The 20,655-nt window shown below is 43.4% G+C and overlaps 1 long non-coding RNA gene across 1 annotated transcript; it reads left to right on the top strand.

The window, feature by feature from the left end:
• Nucleotides 1–1,020: 1,020 nt before the first annotated feature.
• LOC103629418 (uncharacterized) lies at nucleotides 1,021–1,394 on the top strand. The gene is made up of 3 exons (XR_554372.3): nucleotides 1,021–1,046; nucleotides 1,187–1,259; nucleotides 1,341–1,394. It is a non-coding gene; the product is annotated as an uncharacterized lncRNA (long non-coding RNA).
• The last annotated feature ends 19,261 nt before the right edge of the window (nucleotides 1,395–20,655 follow it).

Below are 20,655 nucleotides of genomic sequence, written 5' to 3'. Positions count from 1 at the left end.
GCGAGGTTGGTGTCATATCTGACAGACACCAAGGTATTCTTAATGCAGTGCAAGAGCATATTCCTGGCTACGCACCCATGCACCACAGATGGTGCACTCGACATCTAGCAGAAAATCTTCTTCGAAAGGATCATAACAAGGCTAACTTCCCCCTTTTTGAGGAGGTATGTCGACAGTTGGAGGTTTCGCTTTTCGAGGATAAGTTGAAGGAACTAAAAGATGCAACAAATGCTGAAGGTAAGAACTGGATTGCTGGATTGCTGAGGGAACCGCAGAAATGGACACGGGCCTACGATGAAGGTGGCTGGAGGTTCGAGTTTCAGACTAGCAACAAGGCCGAGTCATTTAATAGTGTGCTCAAGGGTATACGCGGCATGCCAGTCAATGCTATAGTAACATTCACTTTTTATAGGCTTGTGGCTTGGTTTAATGATAGACACGCACAGGCCAAGGCAATGCAGACACGAGGGTAGAGATGGGCACCTAAACCAACATCACACCTTAATAATGCAAAGGAACGTGCCCATAGACATGAGGTACAATGCTTTGATGAGGAGTTGGGTAAATACGAGGTAACAACACTAGGCGGCATAACTTCCGACGGTGAGGTGCGGCCTTTGAGGACACATGTCGTGTTACTTGATGCATTCTCGTGCGGTTGTGGTAAACCTAGACAATACCATTTTCCATGTTCTCATTATGTTGCGGCCGCACGTCATCGTAACTTTGCATTTGAGAGCAGAATACCTTCTGAGTTCAGTGTAGAGAGCTTAGTACATACCTAAAGCCCTCGTTTTGAGCCATTTCTTGATGAGTCACAATGGCCAACGTACACCGGTCCGGTATACGTTGCTGATCCAGCGCATCGATGGGACAAACGTGGTAGTAGGAAAAGGAGCCGGTGCAACATGGTTATGGATCAGGTTTCCGGTCGCAGTAGGAGAGGTTGAGCGTCCCCCTTTCTCGTGGACCCAGAGCAGAATGAATGCGGAAAATGCGGGAGACTTGGCCACAACTCATGTACATGCATTTGGACACTTAGTCAGGTGTGATACATTTTAATATTTTATTGTAAACAACTTTTATTCTAATATGTCGATGTTTTTGTTACACTTAGTACACAACTTTTATTGTACTATGCCAATGTTTCTAATATTTTTACTAACCTTGATATCTTAATTTGCAGGATGGCGCAGTTCCACTTGCTGGACCCTCACTACGACGAGCACCACAGGGGCCGTCTCACCGCAGAGGGAGAGGTAATATTTTGCACATATATTAAATTTTCGAATTAATATATGCGACGTATATTTGACTAATGAAATTACTTTGATTGCTAGGTGTTGCCCGTTCTGCGGGTCCGGACCCACGACCGGTTTCTAGAGGAGATGAGGTACAATGAGAGGTACACTCCTCTCCTACACAGGGCTAGCTTGGACGTCGTATCGTTCCAGGTTCGACGTGGGCTGCCCACTTTCAACCCAGCGGCATTGACGGCTCTGGTCGACAGGTAAAGACTTCTCTAGTTGTTTAATTTTTACAGTAATCAAATCTACTTTGCATACTAATGATTTTGTATTCGTTTGTCTTCCAATAGGTGGCGGCCAGAGACTCACACTTTCCACCTTCCCTGCGGGGAGATGATTGTGACGCTGGAAGATTGCCAGAAGATTCTTGGTCTCAGCATTATGGGTCGTCCAGTGACCGGTCAGGCATCACCAGGCGGATGGAGGCAGAGGGTCAAGGCCTTTCTTGGGAGACTGCTTCTGGATGACCTACGAAGTAGCCACAACACCGGAGTCCCACTGACCTGGCTTAGGCAGACTTTTGGGGAGTGTCCACCTGGTGTAGACGAGCAGACGGTTGGCTACCATTGTCGAGCTTGGATTCTCCACCTATTTGGTTCAGTTCTTTTTCCAGACGCGACAGGCGACAGCGCGTCATGGATGTTTCTGCCCTGCCTGACTGACTGGGATACGACAGGAGGTTATAGCTAGGCTTCTGCAGTGTTGGCCTTCCTATACAGGCAACTTTGCGAGGCTTGTCGTCGTTCGTCGAGGACCGCTAGCTTAGGTGGGTGTGTCTACCTACTACAGCTGTGGATGTGGGCACACATACCCGTTGGACGACGACGACGACGAACACGACGACGACACTGGCGCTAGCGCTGCAGGTCAGGAGGAGATTGGACCATCACAGTTGCAGGATGCTCCTACAACTCAGCCATCACAGCTGACACCACGTAGAAGGCGTCCACGTGACCCTTACACTCCAGGCACCGACGCTCTTGGGGCCAAGGGCAAGGGTAAGACTAGGAGGAAATGAATACTTTGTGATGTTGGTCTTATGCTGAAAACTTTATGATTTGGACTCATGCTGGAGACGTTGTAATGTGAACTATGTTATGTGTTTTGGACTATGTTTTGTGGACATTGTATTTTGGACTATGTTTTGTGGACATTGTATGAAGAACTATGTTATGTGGATGTTTTTATATTCTATGTTATTTTGTGATGTATTGTATGTTGAAATATGGTCATGTCTTATAATATGTGATTATTTGAACTGTGGTTGTTAATAAAACAAGAGGAACTCTTGCGAATTTTTTTTGTGAATTATAAAAACATCTTGGATACGAAAGTAGATATTCAAGTAGATAAAAAACATCTTGGATACGAAAGCAATAAGTAACTCATCTTCGGAGTTCTAAACTATTTTAGATATTCAAGTAGAGTTCTAAATTATTTTGGATACGAAAATACTACATAATAGGCTACAAGTTTCTTCAATCACAATCACAATCTATAAGTAACTCATCTTCGGAGTCATCCGTCACGCAATCTTCAACGACAACCTCATTCCACTTGCTGCATTGCCCTGCATCACACTTGTCAACAGTTCTCTTGTAATAATTGGCTTCTGCTTCATCTGCAACTTGGGATAATAGCTCATCCTCAGCCTCATCAGACTTCTTCTTGTAATAAGCCGCCTCTACCTCTTCAGCGGCCTGAGACATAAACTCGTCCTCTTCCTCTTGAGCACGTAATCCTGCCTCAGCTAGTGCGATGAGCTCACTCAACCTTGATGTGTCGTCCTCCTCTTCTCCATGTAATCCTGCCTCTGCGAGAGCGATAAGCTCACTCAATCTAGATGTGTCCTCCTCCTCCTCCATCAGCTCAACCGTCGCCATTTTATCCTGAACATATCTTGCATGCGCCTCATCGGCCAAATAGTTTACGCCACATCCAATCTCTGCAAATATAATGAGCAAATAAAGTTAGCAAAGTCAAGATAAATAAATTGTACTAACATAATTATAGTATCATTTTTCTCACTCACTTCCCTTGAGGCGATCAGCAAGATTATCCAACATCTGTTTCTCGGCTCGGGCCGCTTCCCATTCCCTTGCATCCTGTGCTCTCTTCTCATCTGCCGCCTTCAACCTCCTATACTTTGCACGCTTCGGGTTGTCATAAAAGGCACATTTTGCGTCCCTACGCATGTCGCATATGCGATCGTTAATGTACGAATCGACGAGCTGAGATCCACAACGCATCTTTTGTCCCATTAGTCTCTTGGACTCTATTGTGCGCATCACCTCCCCTTTGTCGTCGTAACTCTCCCAACTGCATTTCCTCGTCTCCTACAAAAAAAATAGTAAGTACCGCTATAACATTACAGCTGGTGCAAAAAAATAAATAAATACCAACCTCATCGTAATCGACCATATGTCCACAAAAATATCCAACACCAAGCTCGGAAGGAACTAATCCATACTTAGCTTCAATACCACATTTGCAGAGTATATCAAATTTCAACTCTTCCGCCCACTGATTTTTTTTCTATTCTTTTACCTCTGTCTCTGGTCAATGGGACAAAGGACCATACAACCACTCTCTGAAACGACACTTACGCCACCCGTATGGCTGCAAGATAATAAATTAGTAATTTATTGTAAAAATAACTAGTTTATACATTTAGCGTATCGATATTTAGCGTATCGATGGGCTCACATAATCAATGTTCGGACACACGAACTGCTTCTCATGGTCTTCGTCGATGACAGCACGGTCTCTACAATCGCATCGAGGCGGTGAGTCCATCCGTCTTTCTGTTGCTACCTCCTTCTCCGCATCCATCATTGGTGGAGGATTCGGGGGAGGAGGTACCTAACGCTTAAAACGCTCATGACTAGTCCTTCCACACAACCAATTAGCGAAAATAAGATATCGAGGGTCAAATTTATCAAGACCGTCGATCCACTGGAAAAAGAAACACCTCAGGTGCCCCTAAAACAATGGAACGAAGCACTATTACACATCTACTAAATAATAAATGCGAACAAAATTAAGTCACAAGTCATAAGCTACGTACGTCAAAACCTCCACAAAGGTAGAAGCAGCGAGCAGCCGTGTCTGGATGTTTGGATTGACATACCCAAGCCAGTCTGCCACAGTCACAGTTAGGCACGGGGAGTTCAGGAGGAACAGGACCATCCTTACTAGATACGTCCAGATATAACTCCCGAGGACGACCTCTCTTCTGCCACAACGCCTCTTGGTACATGTCTTTCATCTAATAAACGATTATAATTATCACTTATACCTAATATGCTTTATAATAGGTTTACACAAACTATCAAATAAAATATACTCATCATATTAATGATACTATATATATTATGAGCAACTATGAAACTAATAATCGAAATGATAATATAATAGGTTTACACAAACTATGAAACTATGAGCAACTATGAAACTAACAACCCAATATACAAAATAAATCAGTTGGGCATCATACCTTGGTCTACAAAGTGAACCAACTCGAATCTTTGAATCCAGCAAATTTTGACGAAGTTTTGAAATGAGAGGAAATGTGCTGCTCTCGGCCAGCAGCGCGGCCGTTTTTATAGGCCTCCGTAGCTCGGCGCCAAGATCTGTGGCGCTGAGCTATGAGGCCGCATCGGCGCCGCGTCAGTGCCATATAAGCCCTAGGCGTAGGGAGCCATTGCTGCCACGTCACACCTCGGCGCCATAGGCTGTGGCGCCGAGATGTGTTACCACGGCGCCATAGCCTATGGCGCCGAGCATCGGGTCCAAACTTGCATATAAAATTTCTGGGGGTCCAAACGTAAATATTTTTCAACAGTAGGGCTGAAAAAGAAAAAAATTGGCGTTGTTGCTGGGGCATTGGGTGGAGGTCAGGGCGCCTCGCTGTGTAGTGCATAAGACTCTCGTGACCTCATCGGTGGGGATTATCGATCAGAGCACACGAAATTTCTCGTTGGAGACAAACTCCGTCGTGGACCTACTCCGCACCGCGGGCCGACCTCACCATGACTCCATAGTCGGTAAGAACTTGGCCCAGGGGATCGTCATGTTAGTAGCTTCATCTAGCATCCATTGGACTAGGGGATTATGCGCCTTAGGGCCGGGAGACCTTCTCTAGACCTAGCGCCATCGCGGCTAGTAGTTGCCACCGTCGTACTTCAGTTCGAAGATAGGAGAAAAGGGCGTAGTCTTGGATCTTGGAATGAAGGGCTCATATTAGAACTACCTAGTGCCCTCGGCCCCATAATAACCAATTATTAATAAAATTGGATTTGGAAATGGTTTTTATTTCCAAAAGTCTTAGAAACCACATCTTCTACTTTATAACTCCGATTTTAGTGGTTCTCGAACCTAAAGTTTCGTAGCGGCGCGTAGAATATTTCAACTCAATTTGTTATCATGTTTGGTGTAATGTTATTTTTACCTATTCTTTGTTTGTCTATATGTATTGCTACGAATAGAAGTGAGGTTGCGAGGCACCTGAGACAATTGGAGAAGTACCTGGAGTTGCACCAAAAAGGCAAGTGTGTCCTTGATTACTTTCTTTACCTATAATGATCTTAAGAATCATCGTGTCATGCTCAGGTTAACTTGATGGGACCTAATAGGTTACCCTAGTTTTGTTCACTCTATACCTTGCAAACAAATGAACTATTGGATAGTCTTGATATTGCTCTACCTGTTTTTGGGATTAATGATACTTATGATTCATTACCGTGTTCCATTATATTTATTGGTTATCTATTATTATTCATGGTAAGATTATTGTGTTAATTGGAACATGGAGCTTAACCTGGGATAACAGTGTTACCACAAGGGTGGTATGGGGCGCCCTTGACTGACTAATTAGGAAAGCTAGTGGAGGACTACCTTACCCGAAAGGGATAAGGGTGGTATGAGGAACTACCCGTATAGGGAGGTTCTCGGGTCGATCATGCTGCGATGGCTTTTCGGACGAGGGATTCCTATATGTCCCCCTTCTCAAGAACTGTAGCGGGTTTTCTGAAGCTAGTGGAACTTTGTAAAGGCCTCATAGTGTACACTTGCCAACTCACCTCGGAAGTGTTTAAGGGTTCATACAACCCCAAGCGAAAAGGGAACACGACTTGTGGGTAAAGGGTACAACCTCTGTAGAGTGTAAAACCGGTATATAAGTCGTGCTCACGGTCAAGAGAGACTCAGGGCTCTTGCATTATTAATTTATGAAATTAAATTTAATCTATCATTTTGCATTGCATTGTGGGAATTTGTTATTAATTGTGATCAATTATTCAATTGGGTTGGTATCTAATTATACTTAGTAATTGCTAATAAAATTTTGACCAACTCTAAAAGCAATGCTCAACCTTAACCATTCATCTTGGTAAGCCTTACACTTCACATGAGTCCCACCGTAAGTGAGCTCGTGTACATTATTCCCCACAACTTGTTGAGCAATGAACGTATGCGAGCTCACTCTTGCTAAGCTCACACTAGGTCAAGAATAGGTACCGCCAAGATGAGGAGCATGAAAGATGCTGCGATGAGTTCGGAGAGGTCTAGGTCGTCGTCTCCTAGTCAACTATGGTTGTGGAGGATCTGTTGGGGGCCTTCGTCTTCCGAAGGTCCTCAAAAACATGATTTAACAATGTTTCTGGAGTATAATACATAAACAGGTACCTTCGGACTCGGATCAGAACCACAATGTGAAGAAGTACGAAGAATACGAAGGTTGGCGCAGAGCCGAAGTTGTACGTAGGGGACCTTCGGCATGATAGCAGAAAGGGGAACCGACTTAAAAGGGAAAAGGCTATTTGGACCTCGATGGATTACTATAGAGTCATTAGCAAATGTAAAGGGCATGAATGTAATTTTACATGGGCTGCGTCCCGTGCCTATAAATAGATGAACAGTACTCCCGTACTGTTCATGCTGACTTGTCATTCTGCTTTTGCGTCACGCTTGTACTTTTACCTTCTTTCAAGCCGAAGGTACATTTGTAATTTGATATCATTTCTATTTTTCCATGATAATAGAATAGAAATGAGCTTAAAATAATATATAATTGTTCATGTTATTTCTTATGTATCATACATTTCTTCTTTCATTAATGTATACTGTGATGATGAAGGTATGTCCTCCATGACCTTCGTCCGAAGATCGTTATATCCTAAAGGAAATAACGCTTCGAGGGACGAAGAGCATTAACCATTAACCTTTCTTTGTGTTGCCTTGTTCTCAACTCATAGCATTTGAGAGCAAGTCCCCAACATTGGCGCCCACCTCCGGTGAACTCTTTTCGACCAACTTCGGCAAGCACTGACCTTCGTCATGCCACCGAAGAAAGCTTCAGCGACAGGGGCTGCCGCTCTGCAGCCGCTAGACTCGAACCAAGACACCTTTTCTCTTTGAGAGGCCCGAAGCCAGAAGAGGAAGGCCACTAGTCCAACACCCCAGGAGGACGAGTTGGACCAAGAAATCAGAAACATGGAGATGCTTCATCAACAAGTACAAAGGAAGAAGGAGAAGATGGCCTGACTAGCCGACCTTCAGAGGCAGATTGATGAAGCCACTGAAGAAGTACGCTATCTTGCTCAAGATGAGCAAGAACGAAGGCCCCAACATAGGGAGATTCATCAAGAAGGCTTGTTCCATGATGATGGATAGTATGATGATTCTAATCATGGTACCTTTACTTTTGATGATGCTTCTCCCTTGGCAGCAGAACTGCAGGCTATCTCGTGGCCACCATCATACAAGCCACCTCAGCTTCCAATGTATGATGGGCATTCAGACCCGAAGCAGTTTTTGATGAGTTATGAAGCAACCATATCTTCATACGGAGGCAATGCAGCTGTCATGGCCAAATCCTTCGTCATGGCAGTTAAGAATGTGGCCCAGACATGGTATTCTTCTCTTCGGCCAGGAACTATCACTTCATGGCAGAAGCTCAAGGACATGCTGGTGACAAGCTTCTAGGGCTTCCAGACGAAGCCAGTCACAACTCAGGCTTTGTTTCAATGCACGCAAGATCATGAGGAGTATCTCCAGGCATACGTCCGAAGGTTCTTGCGTCTGAGAGCACAAGCGCCTACAGTGCCCAATGAAATTATCATTGAGGCCATGATCAAGGGGCTTCGCCCAGGACCTACTGCCCAGTATTTTGCTAGAAAGCCTCCACACTTTGGAGAAGCTGCTTCAAAAGATGGATGAATACATCCGCGCTGATAATGACTTTCGTCAAAGAAGGGAGGAAGCCTACAGGTTCTCTGAGATGACCAGGGGCTTCGGAGGGAGAATCCACCCAAGGCACATTAGATCAATCCACTCCACTCAGAATGACGACAGAGGAAGTCAGCAACAGAGGCCACAATATTCCTCCCAAGCTTCGGGGCAGCAACAAAGTTATCTTTGGCCGCCAGCTCCAAGGGGCAGAGGCGCCAGGGGCTTCGGAGGAAGGTTTGGGGATCAGCCCAGAAAAATTTATTGCCTATTCTGTGGTGAGGACAAGGGCCATACTACAAGGATGTGCCATGTCACCATTCAGAAACAGAAGGAAATAGCAGAAGCTGCAGCCCAACAGAATCAGCCGAAGCAGGTCATGCACACTGCTTCGTATCACTCACCCTACATACCAGAGTATGTGGGTAATCATCCTGCAGATTCTGTTGCTTCGGCTAGCCAGCCACAGGCATCATGGCAACAACCTCCACCTCCGCCACCACTACAACCTGTGTATTCACGAAGCCAACAGCCAGAAGGGAGTCAACAGACCCATCAGCAGCGAGACTTCAGGGAGGAGTCTGAAGCTCGTACAGTCAACAGTACTGTGCTAGAATCGAAGCATATCTACTGAGAGATATCTACTCCTGAAACAGTTTTTACATTCATTGACCATTTTCTTTTTTAATAAGGAACAATTATTGAAAACTTAGTTCTCTCGTCATTTTCCATTTCTTGTAATAGCTTCGTTTTTACCATAGTGGAATATATCTTCTACACAGACTCGCCGAAGCTACCAAAAATCGTTCTAAGGAACGCGACATAAGTATCACTGAAGCTACAAAAGGTCGTTCTACGGAACACAGCGTAAGTTGCCGAAGCTACAAAAAGTCATTCCTAAGGGAGCGTAGTGTAAGTTTTCTGCTCAAAAGCCGTTCCAAGGGGAATGCAGAGCCAAATACCGCCAAAATATAAGGCGAAGCGCGAAAAGTCAACGCGAATACCGCCGAAATAGAAGGCGAAGAAGTTCAAAAGACGTTCCTAAGGGAATGCAGAACTTACAGGAAAAAGTCAGCGCTGATACATCGAAAAATAAGCGGTGAAGCCGAAAAATAAACGATAAAGAGATTGTGTATTCCACTGTGGGCACAAAAATCATTTTGCATAACATAACATCATTACATCATTTCGCATAGCATAACATCATACATCATGTTGCATCAATGGCACGAGAAGGGGATACAATGTTGATCTTCGGAGAATGCTTCGAAAAAGCGAAGTTGTGCTAAGGCACAAAATAAGTTTTGAAGAAATACAACTTCATCAGCTATGATATGGAGGGAAAAATCTATTGTTGACGAAGCATTAAAGTTTCTTGGCGACGTCTAGAGGATTTTTCACGAAGCATAAAAGCTCTTCTTTACGAAGCATGAAAAGAAGGGAAGGTGTTTTTTTGTCGAAGGCTCAAAAACGGTATGTACATAAAAATTTCATGCATCGCAAAGAAATGAATTACAAAACTATTTATATATTACATTCAAAACCCATGATCACCAAATATTACAAGCATAGTTCAGCAAATGTTACATTAATAATCTAGCAATGTTTTTACAATAACTATTCTTCTTCTTTCAAAACTTTATATGCAGCTTCGGTCAGCAGTCGGGTAACGACTTCGTCTATAATAGTTTCGGCCATGCTAATAATTTCTGATGATTCTTTTGCCTCTGCTTCGGCCAGTGGCTCGAAGGTCTCTGGGGGAGGAGATAGTTCAGCTGCGGTAGAAAACGTAAATTATTTCGAAGTCGCAAAAGTAAACAACAAAGGTAAAAATCGTTAAGTAATACATATTCGTCTCTCAAGCTCCGCAGCCTTTTCAGCTGTTTTTGTTGCTTCTCTAGTGTCGTGAGTATCTTTTTCACTTTTTTTATTATTTCGTGAGCCATCCCTCGACCGTCGTTCTCCCAAATGTCAGTGAAAATTTTTCCGCCTATTAAGCTTGCCTCGGCCGAGGGATCCTTCATATCATCAATGGAGAAAGCAGCTTCGGCTTGGGCCAAAGTTTTAACATGTTCGCACCCTGCTCTCTCCAAAATAGCTGCAACTCCCCTCGCGCCAGAAAAGGCGCAGACGTCCCCACGGCCACTCAAAACTTCCTCAAAAGCTTCGGCTTCGCTGCTGATCCATTCAATTGGGCCCTTAGGATCGCCTCTTATGAAGTTGTTCTCGCTTGAATATGCGCCAACGTTGGCGAAGCTAGTTTTTATTTTCTTCATGAAGTCCATAGATTTTTCAAAGCATCTTTCCTTGGATATGCGAAGTTCTTCAACGTTCTTCTCTAAATGATTTGTCCATTGTTTGCTAATTCCTCGTTTAGCTTCTGCAACTGCGCACTTCTCTTTAGCTTCGGCCAGTTGCTTCCAAAGGTCTTCAATCTCAACTTTTTGGGCTTCAGATTGGGTTTTAAAGTTAGCTTCATCCTTCTTTACTTTATCCATCAATGTAAGCAGAATTTTATCTTTTTCCAAAGCTTCGTTCCTCAGCTTAATAACCTCTGTTCGAAGGTTGTTGAAAGCAATAGTGTAGCTCTCGTCTTCGGCATTCTTTTGCGCCCTCAAGGCATTGCTAAGTATTAAAACCTATATGAAAAAAATTAGTATAAGAGCAAAAGAATAATTCAAAATTTCTAAACTTCCAAATATACAATTTTTGTACCTTCAGACTGTTATATGCGAGGCTATCTGCCAGATCGTCCTTCGTCATAGCACAAAGGCCAGCTTCAAGCTTCGGAAAGCCCATACTTCTGGCCATCTCCCGGCAGACAGATAATTCTTTGTTGTCTGGGAGGCAGTATAAGAAGTCATCTTCGTCTGTGCCATTGAACACTAAGGCCCCTTTCGGATACTTCAGTTCTCGGGCATAGTGTTTAGCTTCAAAAATCTCTTCTTCAGATAATCTTTTCCCTGAAGCGTGTCGTACAATATAATCAAGTACTTCAGAAGATGCTTCGGGAGTAGGAGTGGCAGTTTTTTCAGGCAGAATTTGTTCTGCAGCTTCTTTTTCCGTTTCCTTTTCTCCGGTTTCCAAGGATTTCTCCTTGGCAGGCTCTGAAGGCCCAGCTTCGGTCTCAGTCTAGCTCTTTGCAGCTTCGGCTTCGGTTAGTTTTGTCTCAGTCTGCGTTTTTGAAGCTTCGGCAGTTTTCCTTGGAGTAGATCTTGAAGTCTTTATCGTCTCCAGCGCATCTAGTACGTTGACCATCCTTTTCCTATTGGGGGTCGTTGTAAGACCTTTTTGTGCCTTCGGCACTGTCACTTCTGCCGAAGGGCTTATAACTTCTAATATCTTTGTTCCTTCGACCCCTATCTCTTCAATATTATCGGCCTTCGGCTCAGCTAATTTGGCTGAGGATGCCTTCGGCATTGCAGCCAGCTCTTCAATCTTATGCGTAAGCGCAGGTTCTTTGGCTTCAGTAGCCAAAGAGGTCTCACCGCCAAATTCGGGCACTGTGGCCGGTTCAATGTAGCGTGGTCGGTGAGTAAGAACCTTCAATTTTCTCCTCTTCAGCGCGGGCTCACTCGGAGCAGCTAAAGTAACATCCTTCCCAGAAGTTGCACTCTTTCTCTTCTGCCCCCTTTGCGGGTAGCGGTAGTCGGGATACATAAATCCGATAGCATCAAAAACTCTATTTAGCCTCTTCTTTTTTCGGCTCCCGAAGGCTGCAGATAGTGTGTTATCTTCAGACTTGGAGTAGGCTCCAAGTAGTTCATCGCTGGTGTTTTCAACGCACTTCAGCCAGTCATCGTCTGGTTCGATAAATTGGTCTCTAAACCTAAAGGTATATTTTAATCGAACCAAACCACCTTCGTTAGGGTTGCTGATGGTCTCTTTTGGCATCTCCCAGTTGTCTACCAATGGCCATATCCTATAGGCCACGTGCTCTTGGACTAAGTCCCTTGTCCCAATAAATGCGCAGACTGTGCTGAAGACCCTCTGGCACGCTTCGGTTACCTCATTAATCTCTACCTTCGGCTTTCGGAGGCCGAAGCGCGACCAGATGGGGCGCATGATGATATTTTTATATCTTCTCTTGCTTTTAAATCATTCTTCATGTAGAACCATTCTTTCATCTAGTCTCTAGGCCATCTCTTCCGAAAGGTTGGCACTGGGCAGCTTGAGCCTGAGCGAGCAACGAAGCTGTAGCAACCAAAGTTGTTATGATACTGCTCCTTACCCCAGGGCTTCGTCTCATATAAAAGTTCGTGCATGCTGCAGAAACATTTTGCACTTGGTTCTAAACCTTGACTCCTCACGGCCCACACGAAGATCCCCATTCTGATAATTGCTTCGGGGGTAATCTAGTGAAGGAAAATCTCATATATCTTTAGAACTTCAACCACAAATCTGCTTAAGGGGAACCAAAGCCCAGCCTTGAAGAAGCTTCGGTAGATAACGACTTCATTCTCTTCAGGAACAGGATCAGTCATGTCTCCATTGTCAGCCCTCACAATAGATATGTCTCGAAAATACCTTCCTCTCATGTTATCAAGATGACTCTGTCTGATAGTCGATTTTCCGAAGACTGCGTGACTTGGTCGCCAGGGCCGATCTTCGGAGTCTTCGCCCTCGCTTTCTGCATCATAACTATCGTTGTCATCGGTATCTTCAGATAAGCCTTCCAGAATTTCTTTCGTAATCTTTTCTGTATTTGTCTTTGCAATTGACTCAATGAATCCAGCAGTCTTTTCCTCAAGAAGCTTCTCCTCTTCGGTTAGCTTCGCTTCAGCAATTGCTTTCTTGTCTTGAGACATCTTATCTCCGGAACTGACGAAAATATGTCCTTAAATCCGAAGCTCGGAAAACTTAAGAAACAAAGCAACTGTTGGAAAGCAAGAGCTAAGAAATCAAGCAAAGCAAAGTAAGCGTACCAAATATGCTCGGGGTGAGTTCTTATTTATACGCCCAGCGCACTCCAAGTTGGAGGGCCAAGGTTGTCATTGACTGTTGCTATTCTAGCAAAGGGAAGGTGTTTTTTCGGACCTTCGGCTTAGGGCCTTCGTCCATATCGCAATCTGAATTCGTTATTCTAACAAATTAACCTTGCGAGGGGCTACTGTTGGGGGCCTTCGTCTTCCGAAGGTCCTCAAAAACATGATTTAACAATGTTTCTGGAGTATAATACATAAACAGGTACCTTCGGACTCGGATCAGAACCACAATGTGAAGAAGTATGAAGAATATGAAGGTTAGCGCAGAGCCAAAGTTGTACACAGTGGACCTTTGACATGATAGCAGAAAGGGGAACCGACTTAAAATGGAAAAGGCTATTTGGACCTCGATGGATTACTATAGAGTCATTAGCAAATGTAAAGGGCATGAATGTAATTTTACATGGGCTGCGTCCTGTGCCTATAAATAGATGAACAGTGATCCCGTACTGTTCATGCTGACTTGTCATTCTACTTTTGCGTCACTCTTGTACTTTTACCTTCTTTCAAGCCGAAGGTACATTTGTAATTTGATATCATTTCTATTTTTCCATGATAATAGAATAGAAATGAGCTTACAATTATATATAATTGTTCATGTTATTTCTTATGTATCATACATTTCTTCTTTCATTAATGTATACTGTGATGATGAAGGTATGTCCTCCATGACCTTCGTCCGAAGATCGTTATATCCTAAAGGAAGTAACGCTTCAAGGGACGAAGAGCATTAACCATTAACCTTTCTTTGTGTTGCCTTGTTCTCAACTCATTGCATTTGAGAGCAAGTCCCCAACAGGATCATTGTCGTCATATGATGTATTTATTTAGCTATTTTGTATTGAACATCTATTCTGTAATAAAGATGTGACATCAATTTTTGTACCATGAGTCATCATATGTGTGAGACTTGATCCTAGCACACATTTGAGACGTGTCCGGGTTTGCCCTTAAATCTAGGTGTGACAGAAGTGGTATCAGAGGAATGTTGATTGTAGGACATAACCTAGATAGACCTACACAAACCCTTACCTTCTTACCCTTGCTACTCTAATTTTTTCTGTACTTTCCTTTATCTTTTTCTCATCTTCTATTGCTTTAGTCTGATTATTCTTATCTTTTCTCTTCTAAAGACAAAAGAGGAAGTGACCCTTAGGAATAGAACACCACCTAATACTAGGAAAGAAACACTATTTTTGTATATATTTATTCGCTTGAATGCTTGTTCTTATGATACATGCCTGATTTGGTTCCTTGATTGAGTGCGATGAGTTGTGGAGTAATGTCCGCAATCGCATCTGCATATATAATTAGGCAAAAAATATGTTTACAAGATAACTAATCAACTTAGCTTAACTCCCATTAAAATATATACCTAGCTTAATAGATCCATCCTATCTTAAAAGATACTATCTTACCCTAATAGATTCATCTTGTCCTGATAAGTCATAAGTATACTTATCTCACCCTAAAATAACAACCATGATCTAAGCCAAATTAATTAGAGCTAATCTAGTATAAATTAGTCATACCAATCTAATCTAGATCTCATCTAATCTAATATGATCTAACCTAAAGTGAATTACTTAAATAGGTTAGTTAATACTAGGGAAATATATTAGATCATACTCCTATAAACATGTTTTAACCTAAATTGGTGTCTTAGACCAACTCGGCCATGAATAACAACCTAACCTACATAGTGGTTGTATGACCTACCTAGCCCAACCTAAAAGTAAAACAACCAAACCAAATCATATCTAATTTCATTTAACTTATATCCACCTACTATGCCATCTGTTCAACCTACTAAGCTATGTTACCTACAATCTACCTTAACAATATGCCCTAACCCCAGATGGTGAATACCAGGAAAGGAGGAGGTGTTGATCTATCTGCACGTATAAGACGAAGAAGGGCAGTAATTCCCTCTAGAATCGCGCTTGGTTTTATAGTCCTGCTTAGACGCTCTCCAATGTCTCACCCTTGTCGGATCCGCATGATGCAATATCAGGCACCATACGCCCCGACGTGCTCCAACGACGAGGGCATGGCCGCCTGCGCACCCTATCAAAGTGGGGAGTTCTAATCTCCCCTTCCATTAATCAATGCTTTTAACTGCAAAATTAAATGTTTTCAAGTTTAATTAATTGATAACAATATGTATTACAATACTACAAATATGGTAGTATTTTTTTAAAACTCCAAAAATTGATGTATAAAAGGCAAATAGCTCAGTTAAAAGGTAGAGAGGGAGATGAATAGAGAGAATGGTTGGAGAGGAGGAGAAATAGAGGGAATAATAGTTGAGGGGAAGTATTTAAATATGAATAGAAAGTACTAATGGATGGATTTGAGAAGGGGATGAGAACACCTAGAGGGGGGTGAATAGGTGATCCTGCAAAATAGACTTAAAACAACACAAACTTGGTCTAATAATTGAGTTAGAGCAAATAAAACCAATTTTGACTGAAAAGAAAGAGATAGAAGTTCCCTTTACTTGATTGCTCTTCCAATATATGAAAGATTCTAAGAACAATATTACAAGTGAGAATAGAGAACTTAGGAAGAAGGAAAAATTGCAATAAAGTAAATGAGACAAGAGATACAACGATTTTTGTCCTGTGGTTTGGTCAAGCATAATATGTTTGCCTACTCCACGTTGTGGTGTCCAAATGGACAAGGGTTGCACTCAACCCCTCTCAAGCGACACAAAGATCAACTTGGGTGTCACAGTTTCTTCCCTATACCAGTATTCTCGTTTGTGAGGAATCTCCACAACTTGGAGTCTCTCACAACCTTATAGAAGATCAAAATCACAACTCAGAGTAGGGAGGGAGATAGAGTACAACAATAAGAGCAAATCGCAGAAACACACGCGAGAAAAGCAAAGACAAGAGCGTGATTACAAGATCACACAAGAACAACAAAACTGGCGCTCAAATCTCTCTAAAACTATTAGAAGGCATGGTCGTAGCGTTTCATAGTGCGGTATGCTCTTTATGTGCTTGGGTGCTGGTTGGAGAGCGCAAGGGGTCCCTTTTATAGCCCCAAGGGGCCTAGGAGACGTTGGATTCTACGTATAGAAGCCCAGAAAATTTCCTGTCTACGATCACACTAGATCGAGTACTGTAGCCCGCAGTCCGGGATCTTGATTGGCCACCTTCCATAACTGACATGCACTGGACCGGTCCAGTGCGCCACCCGACCATCCGGTGACGCCAGCTATCCGTTGGCCGCTACAGAGTAGTTAGAGAGGCGGTCCGGTGCTCCAGACCGTCATTGTTCACGATTCGGTGATTTTTAAAGAAAAAATCTCGAGAGCACACTATTCATCTAGGTGGCACAAACCCGGTTCGATGCACACCAGACCAGTCCGGTGCCCCCCAGACCAGACCAAGTTGGGCTCTTTTGAGCCTAACTTCTCCAACTTCTTTTGGCTTTCCTTGAGGGGTTCCCTATATGACTTAGGCAAACATAGTTAGCTCATAAAACAATTGACTAAGTATAGGACTCATACCTTTTTCACATGTTTTCTCTAGGATTTGCAATAAGCCCAAAACTAAGTCCAAAAGTTACTTTTCTTGCATAAAAGAGTTAGTAGCCAAACCAAGGTGCAAGAAACATATTATAAGCTTTGTGCAACTTATTCAAATACTTAAACCTCATGTTTTTGTAGTTTACCCAATCTTGCACTTTTGGCCCTCACCTCTACTCATTTGGACTTATTTCCTTTAATTTGCTCTTGCTAGAGCATGTGCTCATGCTCATATCAAATTAGTTAGTCAATTGTGGTTACTTGAGCACTTATTCACCAAACAGGTAGAAATGGCCCTATGGCACATTTCCTTTCTAGGGAATGGTTGGAGAGAGCCTTATACCCTACTGTTTTGGCTCCTTTGGGAATAGCATCCAAATGCCAAACTTTATCCATTTTCATGGATTCCAATTCATATTTCATGGCAAAAAACCATTTGGATGAATTCTAGCTTCTCATAACTTCTTCATATGTAGTGGGATCTCCTTCGGTGTCTATATCCACACTAACATATCTCATTATTTTCTGTTTCTTCAGCCTCATATTCTTCATAGTCACCAAGGATCATAGATCTTCTGGATCTCTAAGAGCTTCTTGGGTTTACATCAACTTCAGTGTTCTAGGGCTCTTGCAATGGTGGATCACTAGGAATAATAGCATTACTCAGATCCGAGTCCTCTTGTATTGTTGGCTCCTTGGGCTCAGACAACTAAAGGGTGAGGCAATTTGCTCACTAACTATTATACTTGATTATGCAACATTTGTAGTAGGGGTTTCACTCACAGTTGGGACAACTAATGGTGGAACCTCAGAGGGTATCGAGAAATATGGTTCTTCAACCATTGGAATTGGGGCAAACACCCTCTTTTCTGTCACACCCAGATTTAAGGGGTAAAGCCGGGTGCGTCTCATATGTGCGCCAAAGAAGAACATCAAATATAATGACAAAGTGTATAGAGATAAATGTCACAAATATCATTATTACATAGAGAAAGTCTTACAAAAATAAATGAGAACAATAAAGAGAACTAAGTATTATTCCTTGGCGCCATAAAGCTGGCTGGGAGATGCCACCTAGATAAGCTCCTACTCTTCATTGTAGGGCTCTTCCTGGACCACCTGCTCTTCACCTGAGAGGGGGTTATATATCACAAGGGTGAGCTCACAAAAGATCATAGCTCAATAAGTTGTGGGGAATAATGTGCATGAACTTTGGGAGCTCATGTGAAGTGTAAGGTTGATCAACAAATAAGGGTTAAAGTTGAGCATTGCTTTTAATAAGTTGGTCAAATTTTATTAGCAGTTACTAAATGTAAGTAGATACCAAACCAGAGTAATAATAGATCAAAATTAATAATAAAACCATAATGCGATGCAAATGACAAATCGAGTTTAATTCCATAAATTAATCATGCGAGAGTCTTGAGCTGCTCATGACCGCGAGCACGGCTAGTATACCAGTTTTACCCACAAGTCATGTCACCCGGTTGCCAAGGGGTCTAGAAGTCCCATTCATCTCTACCGAGGAGACGAGGTAGGGTAACACTAAGAGGCCTTTACAAAGTTCCACTAGCTTCAGAAAACACGCTACAGTTTCTACGGAGCGCAATGCAGGAATCCCCCATCTGACCGTCGTCGCAGCAAAATCAACCCGAGAACCTCACTACACCGACAACTCCCCTACTGCCCTTGCCCCTTTCAGGTAAGGTAGACCTCCACTAGCTTTTCTAATTAGTCAGCCAAGGGCGTCCCATTCTACCCTTGTGGTGGCACGTGTTTCTCAAGTTAAACTCCATGTTCCAATTAAGCTAATAGTCTTATCATGAACAGAATAGAACAATAATAATAAAGAATGACCATGTGTAATAGTTATCTCAACACCCAAAACCACATATAGCAATAGCCAAGACTACCCAAAAGTTTAGGGGTAAAAAAGGTGTAAAGATGACCAAATTAGGCTGACCTATTGGGTCCCATCAAAATTAAGCATATGCATGCCGAAATGATTATAGAGAACGTTATTGGGTAAATAAAAGTGGTCAAGGGCACAACATGCCTTCAACAAGCTACTGCTCAGCAATCTCCACCTACTGAACACCTGGATCCTCGGTCACTTATTCTTCTACTTGAAGCAATACAAACAAACATAGTATAGGAGAAATTAACATCACACCAAACATGGGTACAGAATACACAATAATAATCTGTGTATCATAATGAGATCGTAAGTTCGAGATTTTCCGAAGTTATTAAGTGGTTGATATAAAATAAACCAAATGAATAATTTAATCTATGTTTCATGAATAAACAGAGTTACCAGGTGATAAGCAATATTAAAACAAAATTATTGCAATTGGAATGGACCAAAAAGGAGTTAAAATGAATTAGTTATGAATTCAATAAGTTTCTGTAATTATTTTTATACTAAAACTATTTTCTTTTTTAAATTCTGAATTCTTTTATTAACTCTGGATTACGGACAGAAATACCATGGAGTTCGGGCACATTTGAAATTACTATGCGCTGCCAGTGGACGGTGGGTTAATACCCAAAATCTTCAGGGTCTCTTTAGTAAAAAGGACATGGCTGAAGCGGTATCGAGTGATCACCGCCATCCGATCGGATCCGACGTCCCACGTTAGATCACGGCCCCATCGAAGCGGTACGCAAGGTTAGCCGTCAGATCTAACATTAACGTGCCATATTCAAAGTATCCTACATCGATTCTCATCCAACCGATCTGGATCAAACAACGCTCGTTGTACCCAACCGAACGGGTATCCTCTATCTAATCTGGATCGTTCATCTCGATACAGATGGTTCTGGCGTAGTATCCCTCCCCCACGATGCACTGACACGACGGCGTCATCAACCAGTGCGCGGCGCCATGGCCGAAGTATAACAATTCGGTGTCTGGGTGCACTATCAATCGATCTGAGTCTCGCTATGCGACGAGAAGGATAATCTGAACATGCTAGATAGGCACTCACCAACGGTAGAGGCGGAGATGGAGCTGCCCACGATGCAGTGTAGTTCCTACGGCCGCGTGGCTCTCCGACAAGCAATTCCCCCCAGCCGGACGACTCCTAGCCCAACCCGAGGTCACGAGCGGGTCCACGCCAGTCCACCGAGGTCCGCCCACGGCGCAACCCGAGCTCCGAGTAGTGCTGGAGAGAACACCCCGACAACGGTGCCTTGAATCGATCTCTAATCGCACGGCATCGATGGGAAAAAGGGAGAGGAAAGGAGGGGGTTGGCCTTAATATATAGAGGGTGAGGCAAGGCCAGATAGCGACGAGCAGATCTCGACCAGGTCATTGGGTCAGCTCGGATTGCGGAGGCGCGGTTATGGCGGCGCGGTTCCGATTTGGGCGGAGGTGGGGGATGACGCGTGGGTCCCACGCGGTAGTGACGGCTCGAGATTGAGGCAGCTGGCATGGGGGTCGATAGTGCAATGGGCGCCTGGTGACAGACGCGTGGGCCTAGGATGCCAGATCACCACTGACCATGCACGCATAGACCATGACTGACCGCAGGGTCCCGCAAGCCAGTGTCGCGGTGCGCGGAAACTAACTGGGCCGGGGTGGGCCGCGCTCGT

The sequence above is a fragment of the Zea mays genome, chromosome 6 (assembly GCF_902167145.1).
Source record: "Zea mays cultivar B73 chromosome 6, Zm-B73-REFERENCE-NAM-5.0, whole genome shotgun sequence".
In the NCBI taxonomy this organism is placed as follows: domain Eukaryota; kingdom Viridiplantae; phylum Streptophyta; class Magnoliopsida; order Poales; family Poaceae; genus Zea; species Zea mays.
The sequence above is the reverse complement of the archived record's forward strand: the minus strand, read 5'-3'. Positions and strand labels throughout refer to the sequence as shown.